The following is a 9,412-nucleotide window of genomic DNA, read 5'->3' on the forward strand; positions in this document are numbered from 1 at the left end:
AAGGGGCTGCACGGAGGGGAGGGGGCTGCACAGAGAGCAGGGGGCTGCACGGAGGGCAGGGGGCTGCACGGAGGGGAGGGGGCTGCAGGGAGGGCAGGGGGCTGCACGGAGGGGAGGGGGCTGCACGGAGGGGAGGGGGCTGCAGGGAGAGCAGGGGGCTGCACGGAGGGCAGGGGGCTGCAGGGAGGGCAGGGGGCTGCTGCCGGGCCGTGCGATGCAGAGCCCGTGCTGCGCAGCGGGAACAGCCGCTTGGCACTTCCCAAGGAAATCCACCGCCGAGCTTTGGCTATGGAAAGCTGGCAGAGAGAAACTCGCTCTGCCTGATTCTTCCTCCGCTCAGGGGAACAGGATCTTATACATCCCTGTAAATACTTGCACACGAAAAGCATCAAAGGCGGCATTACAAGAGAAATCCATTCCTCTTGTAATTCATGACTTTCAGTTCTGGCTGCCAAGATGCATTGAAAGGGGCAAAATCATCCCTCAAAAGCACATTATTTCATCAGAGTGCCCTTACAACAGAACCCAAAGCCACTAAAATCACAGAGAGAAGCTTTTCACCATTTTCAGGAGTCTGAGCCGGACTGCAATAACCTTCAGCTGAATTATTAATGGTAACTTGTAAGCCATTATCATGGAAAGATCTCTATTAGTCACCAACTTACAGTGCTATTTTCAAAAACATCCAACTTAGGGATGCACAAATCCCATTGACAAGCCAACAGGACTTAAAATTCCATTTGGCTTCCATTCCTCCCCTTTTTAAAAATCCTGCCCTTAATACATTAAACCTTCCTACTGCACTGTCTATAACTTATTTGATAATCAGGCCATAAACGTTACTTGACAAGAACACAACCCTTGGTGCTAACTTTACAAATTCTCTCCCTAGGACAGGATGAAATTTTAACTACAGGGTGTTCAGTTCTAGGCAGGTTCTTCTACTTGAAATGCAAAGGTTCTCAGAAAGGTGTCCTCAAGAAGAACAGCAAAAAAACAGGTATTTTCACGTACAGAAGAGACTTGGTTGGTTGTGTATTTGTAGAACACGTCACACTTGACTTCCACATAAGTAAATGGCTTTAATGCTCCTGTTGAATAACATTACAAATATCTTGCAGATACAAACAGTGCTTTGCGCTTACAGCAGCATTTTCTATCCAAAATTCCCAGCAGCTTTACAAGTAGTGATTAATTAACCCTTGAAACAGGCAGGTCATGTGCACACTGTAACAGCTGAATTATAAATCTGAAGCAACAGCCCACAAAGACAAGCAATGTGTATGAAGGCACAAAATGTCCCCTAACAAAGCAGGTAACGAAACACAATTTGTTCTCCCTTCCCATGCCACAGCCATCACATACCTGCATTTTTTTAGTCTTTCCTTGAGCAGGAAATGTGGGATATCATCAAGGTAGAGCTGTGCTAACAGGATAAAGGTATGAGCATGGAAGCACTACTAATGCTGCAGCTGTGTTTTATTCTCATTAACAGGAAAGCATTGGCTGAGATCTTAAGGGCAGCAATACATTTCAAGTAAGCATTATCACAAGTCAGGAAAACTCACTAGTAACACACTGAAAGGAAGATGTGAAGGAAGCACAAAAAAAGAAGTGGAATTCAGGGCAACAATTTCGGCAAACTCAGTCAAGTGATTTGTAACATCTCTTAAAGAGAGGATCAAGGAATTCAGGAAAACTGACAGTTACCAATGAAGAGTGTATGAAATAGTGCAAGAGATTATCTCAGTGCAGGGGAATGTAGGAAACACTGGAAGAGACTGTTACACCCAGAGTCTTTAAAGGCTTTGACTATCAGAAGAGATTGTACAAAAGGTGAAACAAGAACATTTAACAAAGAACAAGTATTAGAATGGCACAAATGTCTCAGTTCTGATCCAGATGAGCCAACACACAAAAGGATCAACAACTAATGAGGGACATAAAAAGGCAATAGGAAAAGGATCTATAAATACAACAGAAGTAAGTGGGAGAAAAAGATAAGCAGAGGCTCTAGTATTTAATGGGAAAGGAGAGAAAATAACAGATGGCAAAGAGAAAGCTGAAGCACTCAGTGCTTCCTTCATATTCTTTTATGTCTCCATCTCAAGGATAATGAAAAGCAAAAATATTTCTAAAATTATTTTTACTGAGAAGACAGGACTAGAGGCCTGAAGAAAAAATGAATTAGGCTAAAAACTATCAAAAGAAGCCAGACATACTCAGTCTGCTAGAGAATGATGAAGTTCACTGCAGAGTACTTCAGGAATTACCTAAAGCCATCCCCAAACATTAGCTATTATATTCAATAATGCACAAAGGGAGGGTAAAGTTCCCAAGGGACAGCAGCGAGGCAAAAACAGTATGCAGCTTCAAAAGGAGAAGCAGGGCTGAGCGAGGAAACTGCAAACCCCACCACCTCCCTTTTATACCACAGAAGACACTGAAACAAGTTAAATCACCATATAAGTACCTGAAGGATTAAGTGCCTGAAAATAATCAGAATGTCAAACCAATGAAGTTTCCTTTTTGATATGGTAACTGGGCTACTACAGAAGGAAAACCCAGTGACAGGCAGTTTATACTGGCGACAGTATAAAGCTTTCTGTAACTGACCAACGTGACATTTTCATGGCGTGGAAGGACTGATACGAAATTGCAGTTTAGTGGATGCTCAGTTTCTTAAAAAAAACGAAAACCAAACCACCATCCAAATTAAAAGTGATCACTAAAATTCACTGTCAGTGGAATACATCTCACAACTCACTCCCCACATTAGAAAATGCCAGGAGAGAAAAATGTTTGTGAAGCAAACAGGTAGGGTTCATATCACCTCCAGTCCACAAGCAAACAAGATCAAAATTCAGACTAAAACGTAATGCATTGACAAACTTGTTGGAAAGTGAAGTGTAAGCAGAGCAAGTGCAAATCCAGACATCAAGAAAAACACTAAATAGAGATAAGCTGAGTTCTGTTGGAAGGGATCTAGAAGCCACTGTTGACTATAAGTAAAAAATGGTATAATGGTATTTTTGAAAAGGATGTCTAACAGGACTGCCACTCAGACAGTAACCTTTCCATTTTCTCTACTGTCTAGAAAGTTGCAGAACATGAGTGAAGAAAAAAATCACAAGAAAATTCCCAGTAAATGCAACTGTGTCTTGTCATCCTGTTTAGCTGGGGAGCAATAAATGTCAGCAGTGCCAAGGGAAAATATGAGGGGAGCACTGTTGGGTCACAAAAAAGCAGTGTAATAGTGTATCTTTTGGAGGGAACACACCCATTAACACCAACCTTCACAGGCCATAATGGCATTTTCGTGTTCCTACTGCTCTCCAATTCTTTAGCACTTGACACAGAATCACCAGGGCTGCTGTATATAACACATTAATTTTTCAGAGTATTTAACCTTTCAAGAAGAATCATTCTACATCTTCCAGATTGATTCTTGTGGCATTTTCAAGCTGAACTAAAAAATGGGCCCAGTTTTTGTCAGGGCTTTTGGACACTTGGCACTCACTGTAATTAAGAAAAACCCAATGATGTGGAATAGAATCTCTTCCAGGTAAAATTTTGACATTTTGTCTTCATGTAATTACTTTCTACTGTTTATAGGCCAAAACTCACGCCAGTCTTCTATTCTTAGTTCGCATAAACTGATTTAAAGCTTGTAAAATACTTCACACATTAGAAAAACGCTGGTGAACGTGTAGACTTTGTAGACTAAAGTAATGCATTAACATTGCATTTGAACCTACGACCAGAAGTTCAGTGCAGCAAAGCAGTTGTAAATACACCTAATGATGCCACGAATTAGTTATAAATAATGAAATTTCTTCTCAGAACTTCCATTTTGCTTCTCCTGTAACTGTAGCCCAGCACCTAAAAATGCACATATCCACTTCCTGAGATGACAAAGAATGTAAACCTTAATTCTTTTGGAGTAATTACTTTAAGCTTCAGCAATTGCAAAGAAATCTGATGATAGCAAAGAATATTTTTTCTGCTTGCTTATCATAAATCTCCTCATTCATACTGCTGCTTAAAAATATTCTGAAATGCATATTAGATTACTTTCTAGGAACCCATCAACCTATTGGAAGTGTTCAGCTTGGGTTACAGAGAACATTCCCTGAAAATAAAATTCCTATTATTTCAATCCTCTTAAACAGTATTAACCTCTTTAAATAATAACAACATTACAAAAAGGTTTAAAATACCAAGAAATTACCTGAGTCACAAAAAATTAAATGCTGGATCATCTAAAATATGGCCTTATTTTGTCTGCTGTGCTGAATGCAATCACACCTTCCAGGATGGAAGATTTCCCATCAGTGGGAATAACTTCCCCTAATGAAGAATGGCTATCCAATAAGCAGGACAGAATATACAGGATCAGCAAATACTTTAAAGGTGATTTTTTTCTGCACAGGAAAGCTATCCAGAGGCTTGGGATCTCCTGCTCATAATGAGACAACAAAAGGAATGTGCTGGGCATTAGGCTCACTGATAACCATCAAGAGAAATCCTGTTCACCAGAAAACTCCTGAATCCTAACGCATGTCATGAAGAGGTGCATATGGAGTGGACAGCAGCTGCAATATCTTTAAGCAATCTTCATCCCTGATGGATGACTTTAGAGTAGGCATAATATTCATAAGTTCAATGTAAGTTATTTGAGCCTTGTTAATAAATAAATCAGGCTAAAGGCAATTCCCCAAACACTGTGGAATTAATGATTTATCAATCTTAGAAATAGAAATGCTGAATAGAGACAGCTGCATTATTCTGGCCTCATAATGCACAAAAGGTTTTCAAAACTTGAAATGTGCATCCAAGGTCACACTGCTGTGGAGTGTGAGAGGGAAATGTGATTCAGTCTTGCAGCTCTAAATCCTGTCCCTTCAACAATTAATATCAATCCTTGATGAATCTGCAGGCCCTTGTGACAATTTCCATATCCACATGCAATGTATACATAATCCCACTGCTACATGCAGGCAGGAGAAGTACCTCCTCCACCAGCACAAATGAAATTAGGCAGGTCTGGTTCTGAAAATCCCACTGCTGGGACTTTTTAAAGGCAGTCCACTGCACAGGGAGTAAACTCATTGTGCACAGAGGTTCCTGTATTATGGCAGCTGGACAACCCAACACATAACCCTGCTGTTGCTGCTCTTTCACGGAGGTTCAGCTCTTGCATGACAACGTTGCCTTCCCAAGCCCTTGGCACGCCAATTGTGGCAACTTCAGGAAGCTGAGCAGTTCTTGGGATGCATGGCCTTGGAATAGGAATGATGGAGCAACTGTAAAACCTGCCAGCAAGGCAAGGCCTTTCAATCAGAGGAGAAAAAGGGCTGGGAGCAGATTAATAAGCATCCACAAGAGAATTGCTCTTGAGGCTCTGAGGGCACTGACCTGAGCAGGCTCTTCAGAAATACCTTTACTGCATATTTGAAGGTGTGCAATGAACCCTCCAGAACACACTTCCTACTGTAGGTGTTAAAGATGTAGCAACCCCTGCCTCCTAGAAATATTTAAAGCTTTTTTGGTTTACATTCCAGTGTGTGGAGGACATCCCTGCAGCACACCAGTCATTCTATTTAGATGCTACAAAACATTCAAGAATTCTGAGCATAACGTTCAAAATATGTGAAAACAAGGCCTTTTACTTAATGACCCTTAGATACAAGTCCATGCTGATGGAAACGGGGTCATCCAGCAATACAGCAGTTACACATCCCTTAGGAAATGCTGTCTTAGATCACATAGATGCAAAAAATTGGTCACACCCGTAAAATGGGAGTCTGAAATATTTCACTACTAAATAACTCCATTTATGAAGATGAAACTATTTTCAAAGTAGTCTTTGACAAAAAATAAGCATTTGTGATTTAATTGATAATGCTGTAGCATGAATATATTGAGACCAGCCTGGATCTCAGCCACTGTGACACTCATTGCTGTCACTCCTCTCATCCTATTACACACAAATATTTCTTGTTCATTCTCCCTTTTCCTTTCTCAAATATTTTATATTTTTCTTTTCAGATAATTAAAAGTATTTATCCTTTTGGATTTGCCACTTCTATCCATACAATAATCTGCTTTTCTATATATCTTAGTTTTTACAAACTTTTTCCTTCAAAGGACAACTTAAGTTCCACTCTGAACTTTGCAAATTGCAGACATTTACTGCACAGTGTACATTAAATGTAAAGCTGTTTGGAAACAGAATCCTTATGTCTGACACACACATTCCAAGGATAAGCTTCACCAGAAGTTTGAGCTTTGTTCAGATGTTTGTTTTAAAAGATTTCAGCAGTCATACAATTTTGTTTAAATGTAAACATTCGCTCTGTTCCCAGTTATCTCCTCCACTATCATCTCCCATCAGACTGCTGCTAAAACAATCACTTATCTCTTGTACAATTACTCTGCTTTTTCCTCATGGTCAATGCAGATGACTTTTTCCCAACTGCAGTCCTGAACCTAATCTTAAGTTACAATGCAACTTTTAGAGTGTTTTGAGTATCAGAATTTTCTTTTTAACCTCACTTGGTGTACTTTAGACTGCCTACAATACACTGCAAAATATGCAGGTTTTGTAGATGCAGATAAACTCCAAGCACTTAGAGGATTATCAATATTCAGACAAACAGTCCTACTTTCCAGTCACATCACTGAAGTTTCTGTGGTAAATGACCTGAGGTGCTTTATTCTTGGCTAACCAAGGATGAGGAACCAGACAAATGCACCAAGTTTGATTCAGCCAGATACAAAAAGGCAGCAAACACTGTTGGAGGTGCCCTGTGGTGGCTGATATGTGACGTGGGACACAGTGGAGACTCACAGCCCTCTGAAACAGTGCCAAAGGCCAGGAGGGGAACCCTGAGGCATCTCCAGTAACACCAAACACCTTTTTGGGGAAACCAAACCAAACCCACTGGCTATGACAATATTCCATTCAGACTCCTCACTGCACTCCTCCAAACCAGATCCATCGAGGTGACAGCATGACAGGACACCATATAAATATCCCTGCTATCTCCCCACAGAGCCTGTCAGAAACAATAAAAATGTACTTAGCATAATCAGGAAATAGACAATTGAATGGTTAAAAGATATGGTTGGGATAGAGAGACATGCCAGACATTTGGATCAATATCACATTCAGTAGCCTGGATAATCAAGAGGTTGCGGTCCTGGATTTACAGCATGTGAGCAAAGGACAGTGCTGGTAGTGGTATCAAATAGGAATTCAAGGTAACAGAATACTCCACTTCCATTCCATTAAGTGTTAAAGTGACTGTGTTCATATTGACACTAAACTGAACATTTAATCCATATTATTTTGCTTTAGGAAGAACTTGCAGCAATACTCGCTTTGAAAATGCAGCTTAACATTAGATCATGAAGTCATTACAGAGAATACTGAGATACTGAGCTGGTTTCTTAGCAAGATACACAGAAAAACCACTTCTCCACAGAAGAGGCATGAAAATGCTGAATCCTGTTTGAGTCAGCACATGAAAATTAGTCACGTGTAGGTGAGGGGACAAGATCAGAAACGAAGTGGTGCTCAAGAACATGACAGTGTGCACGCAGTCCCACTCAAAGGACTGCTTACGTAACTCAGGGCTCACAGTATCTATCAGCCACACACAGTATTTCTCAAAAGATTCCCTGTTACTGTTTGGGAGTTGAGTTACAGCAGTATCAACTTTCACACTGTTTAAAAACTTACATTTTAGCTTATTTTGGGAGCAGTTAAGTCCTACTCTACACCATTGCTTTCAGCTTGCCTATCTTCCCAGCACCTTATCTTGGCACCCATGCTTCTCAAATAGCACTTTACTACAAAATACGCTTTAAATAAAAAGAAAGTAAAGAACGTATTAGCACAGAATTAGGTTGGTGTAATGTGATAAAACTGCACAATAAGATGGAAAAAAAAAAAACCACAGGCAAAAAGAATCAGCAACAAATACACAGAAAGAAGTAAACTTTTTGACAGTTTAATTCAGCAAAGGAGATGTTTCCTCCACCTACAATACAAGAGGCCATTCAAAGATACAGAACGGAAGACAGTGCCCCTCCGTTCACGTTTCTAGCACAGTCTCCAAATCAAGATTTTAGGAGAACAACCCATTATGCTCAGTGACGGTAGGAAAGCACATCTTGACGACATCCATGCCAAGGTGGTGGCGACCGGGACCACAGCGGCCGCCCCAGCCGGCATCCAGGGGCACCTGGGCGGGCTGGTGCACTGCGTGACCCGGGCAAAGTTACCTCCCGCCGCATTTTCCTCGGGCTTTGAGGCGCTCGTAACGCTCCGCTGGAGTACTGCGAGGCTTTGAGAACTACTGCTTGTAAAACATTTAAATCCCCCCGTGGAAAAGAAGAAAACAAAAAAAAGCCCCAACGCGGCCGCAGCAGAGCTCAGCGGCACCGCAGGAGCTCGGCGAGCGCCGGGGACACGGCGGGGACGGCGCTCCCGGGAGGGCTTCTCCTTCCATCAGCCCCGCCGAGGGAGCAGAGCTGCGGGCAACAACCTCCTTATGACTCTCTCAAATTAATATTTCTAGGAGGAGCGTCACCTCCTGGAACGCGGCGCCCCGAGCGCGTCCCCGGGGCCGCTGAGGCTCCTGCCGGGTGCGGTGCCGCGGGCGCTGCGGGCACCGCGGTGCCTCGGGCGGGCAGCGCGGGGCTCCGCCGCCGCCTCCCGACCCATTCCTATCTCTAAGAGCCCTCTGGGCTTCAGCCGGACTGAGACCAGAGGCTTCGCACAGCAGCGCAGCCGCTGCCACCGATCCCGCCCGCCCCGCGGAGCCGCCTCCATCCACCGCCCGAGCGCATCCTCCGGCCGCATCCCGCTGCCCCCGGCACCGCGTCGGGATGGGCTCGGCCCCGGCAGCGCTCCCGCCCCCGCCGCCCGCTTCAAGGTCACCGCGGCGCGGGGCAGCCCCGGGGGTCGCCGCTCCCGCTCCTACCTGAGCCGGCGAGCGGAGCGGAGCCGCCGGGAGCGCGGAGCCGCCGCTGTCCCCTCACCGGCGGCAGCGCCCGGGGACTCGGGCCGCGCACGGCGCCTCCTCCTGCGCCGGGGCCGCTGCGCTGCGCTGGGAGGCGGCGGCTCCGTCAGACTTAGCGGGGAAGCCCTGGGGGGGGCGGGCAGCGCGTCTCCCCACCCCGCGAGGTGCCGGAGCCGAGCCGAGCCTCCCCCGGCGGGGCTGGGGCTCCCCTCAGCGGGGAGAGGCTGCGCCGCGCCCCGCTCCGCTCCGCTGCCGCGCAGGGCTCCCCTCAGGGGTCCCTCAGGGGCTCGGGGGATGCGCGGCAGTGGCGGGAAGCGCGCGGAGGCGCCGCGCAGGTGAGGGCGGCTCTGGGGCGCCCCAGCGAGACGGGGCTGAGCGCG

General features: G+C 44.8%; 1 protein-coding gene across 8 annotated transcripts in view; it reads right to left on the reverse strand.

The window, feature by feature from the left end:
- ATP2B2 (ATPase plasma membrane Ca2+ transporting 2) overlaps nt 1-9,105 on the reverse strand; it is a 382,727-nt gene extending 373,622 nt beyond the window's left edge. For 3 of the 8 annotated variants that reach the window (XM_042026756.1, XM_042026753.1, XM_042026754.1), the window contains exon 1: nt 8,994-9,105. The gene's annotated coding sequence lies outside the window, so the exon portion shown is untranslated. The remainder of the gene's footprint in view (nt 1-8,993) is intronic. The other 5 variants (XM_042026757.1, XM_042026758.1, XM_042026752.1 and 2 more) reach the window with 3 other exon arrangements.
- Between the last annotated feature and the right edge of the window lie 307 nt (nt 9,106-9,412).

This window comes from Corvus kubaryi, unplaced genomic scaffold (assembly GCF_017639235.1).
Source record: "Corvus kubaryi isolate FWS band 111438036 unplaced genomic scaffold, C.kubaryi_AGA036_p1.0 37285, whole genome shotgun sequence".
Taxonomy (NCBI): domain Eukaryota; kingdom Metazoa; phylum Chordata; class Aves; order Passeriformes; family Corvidae; genus Corvus; species Corvus kubaryi.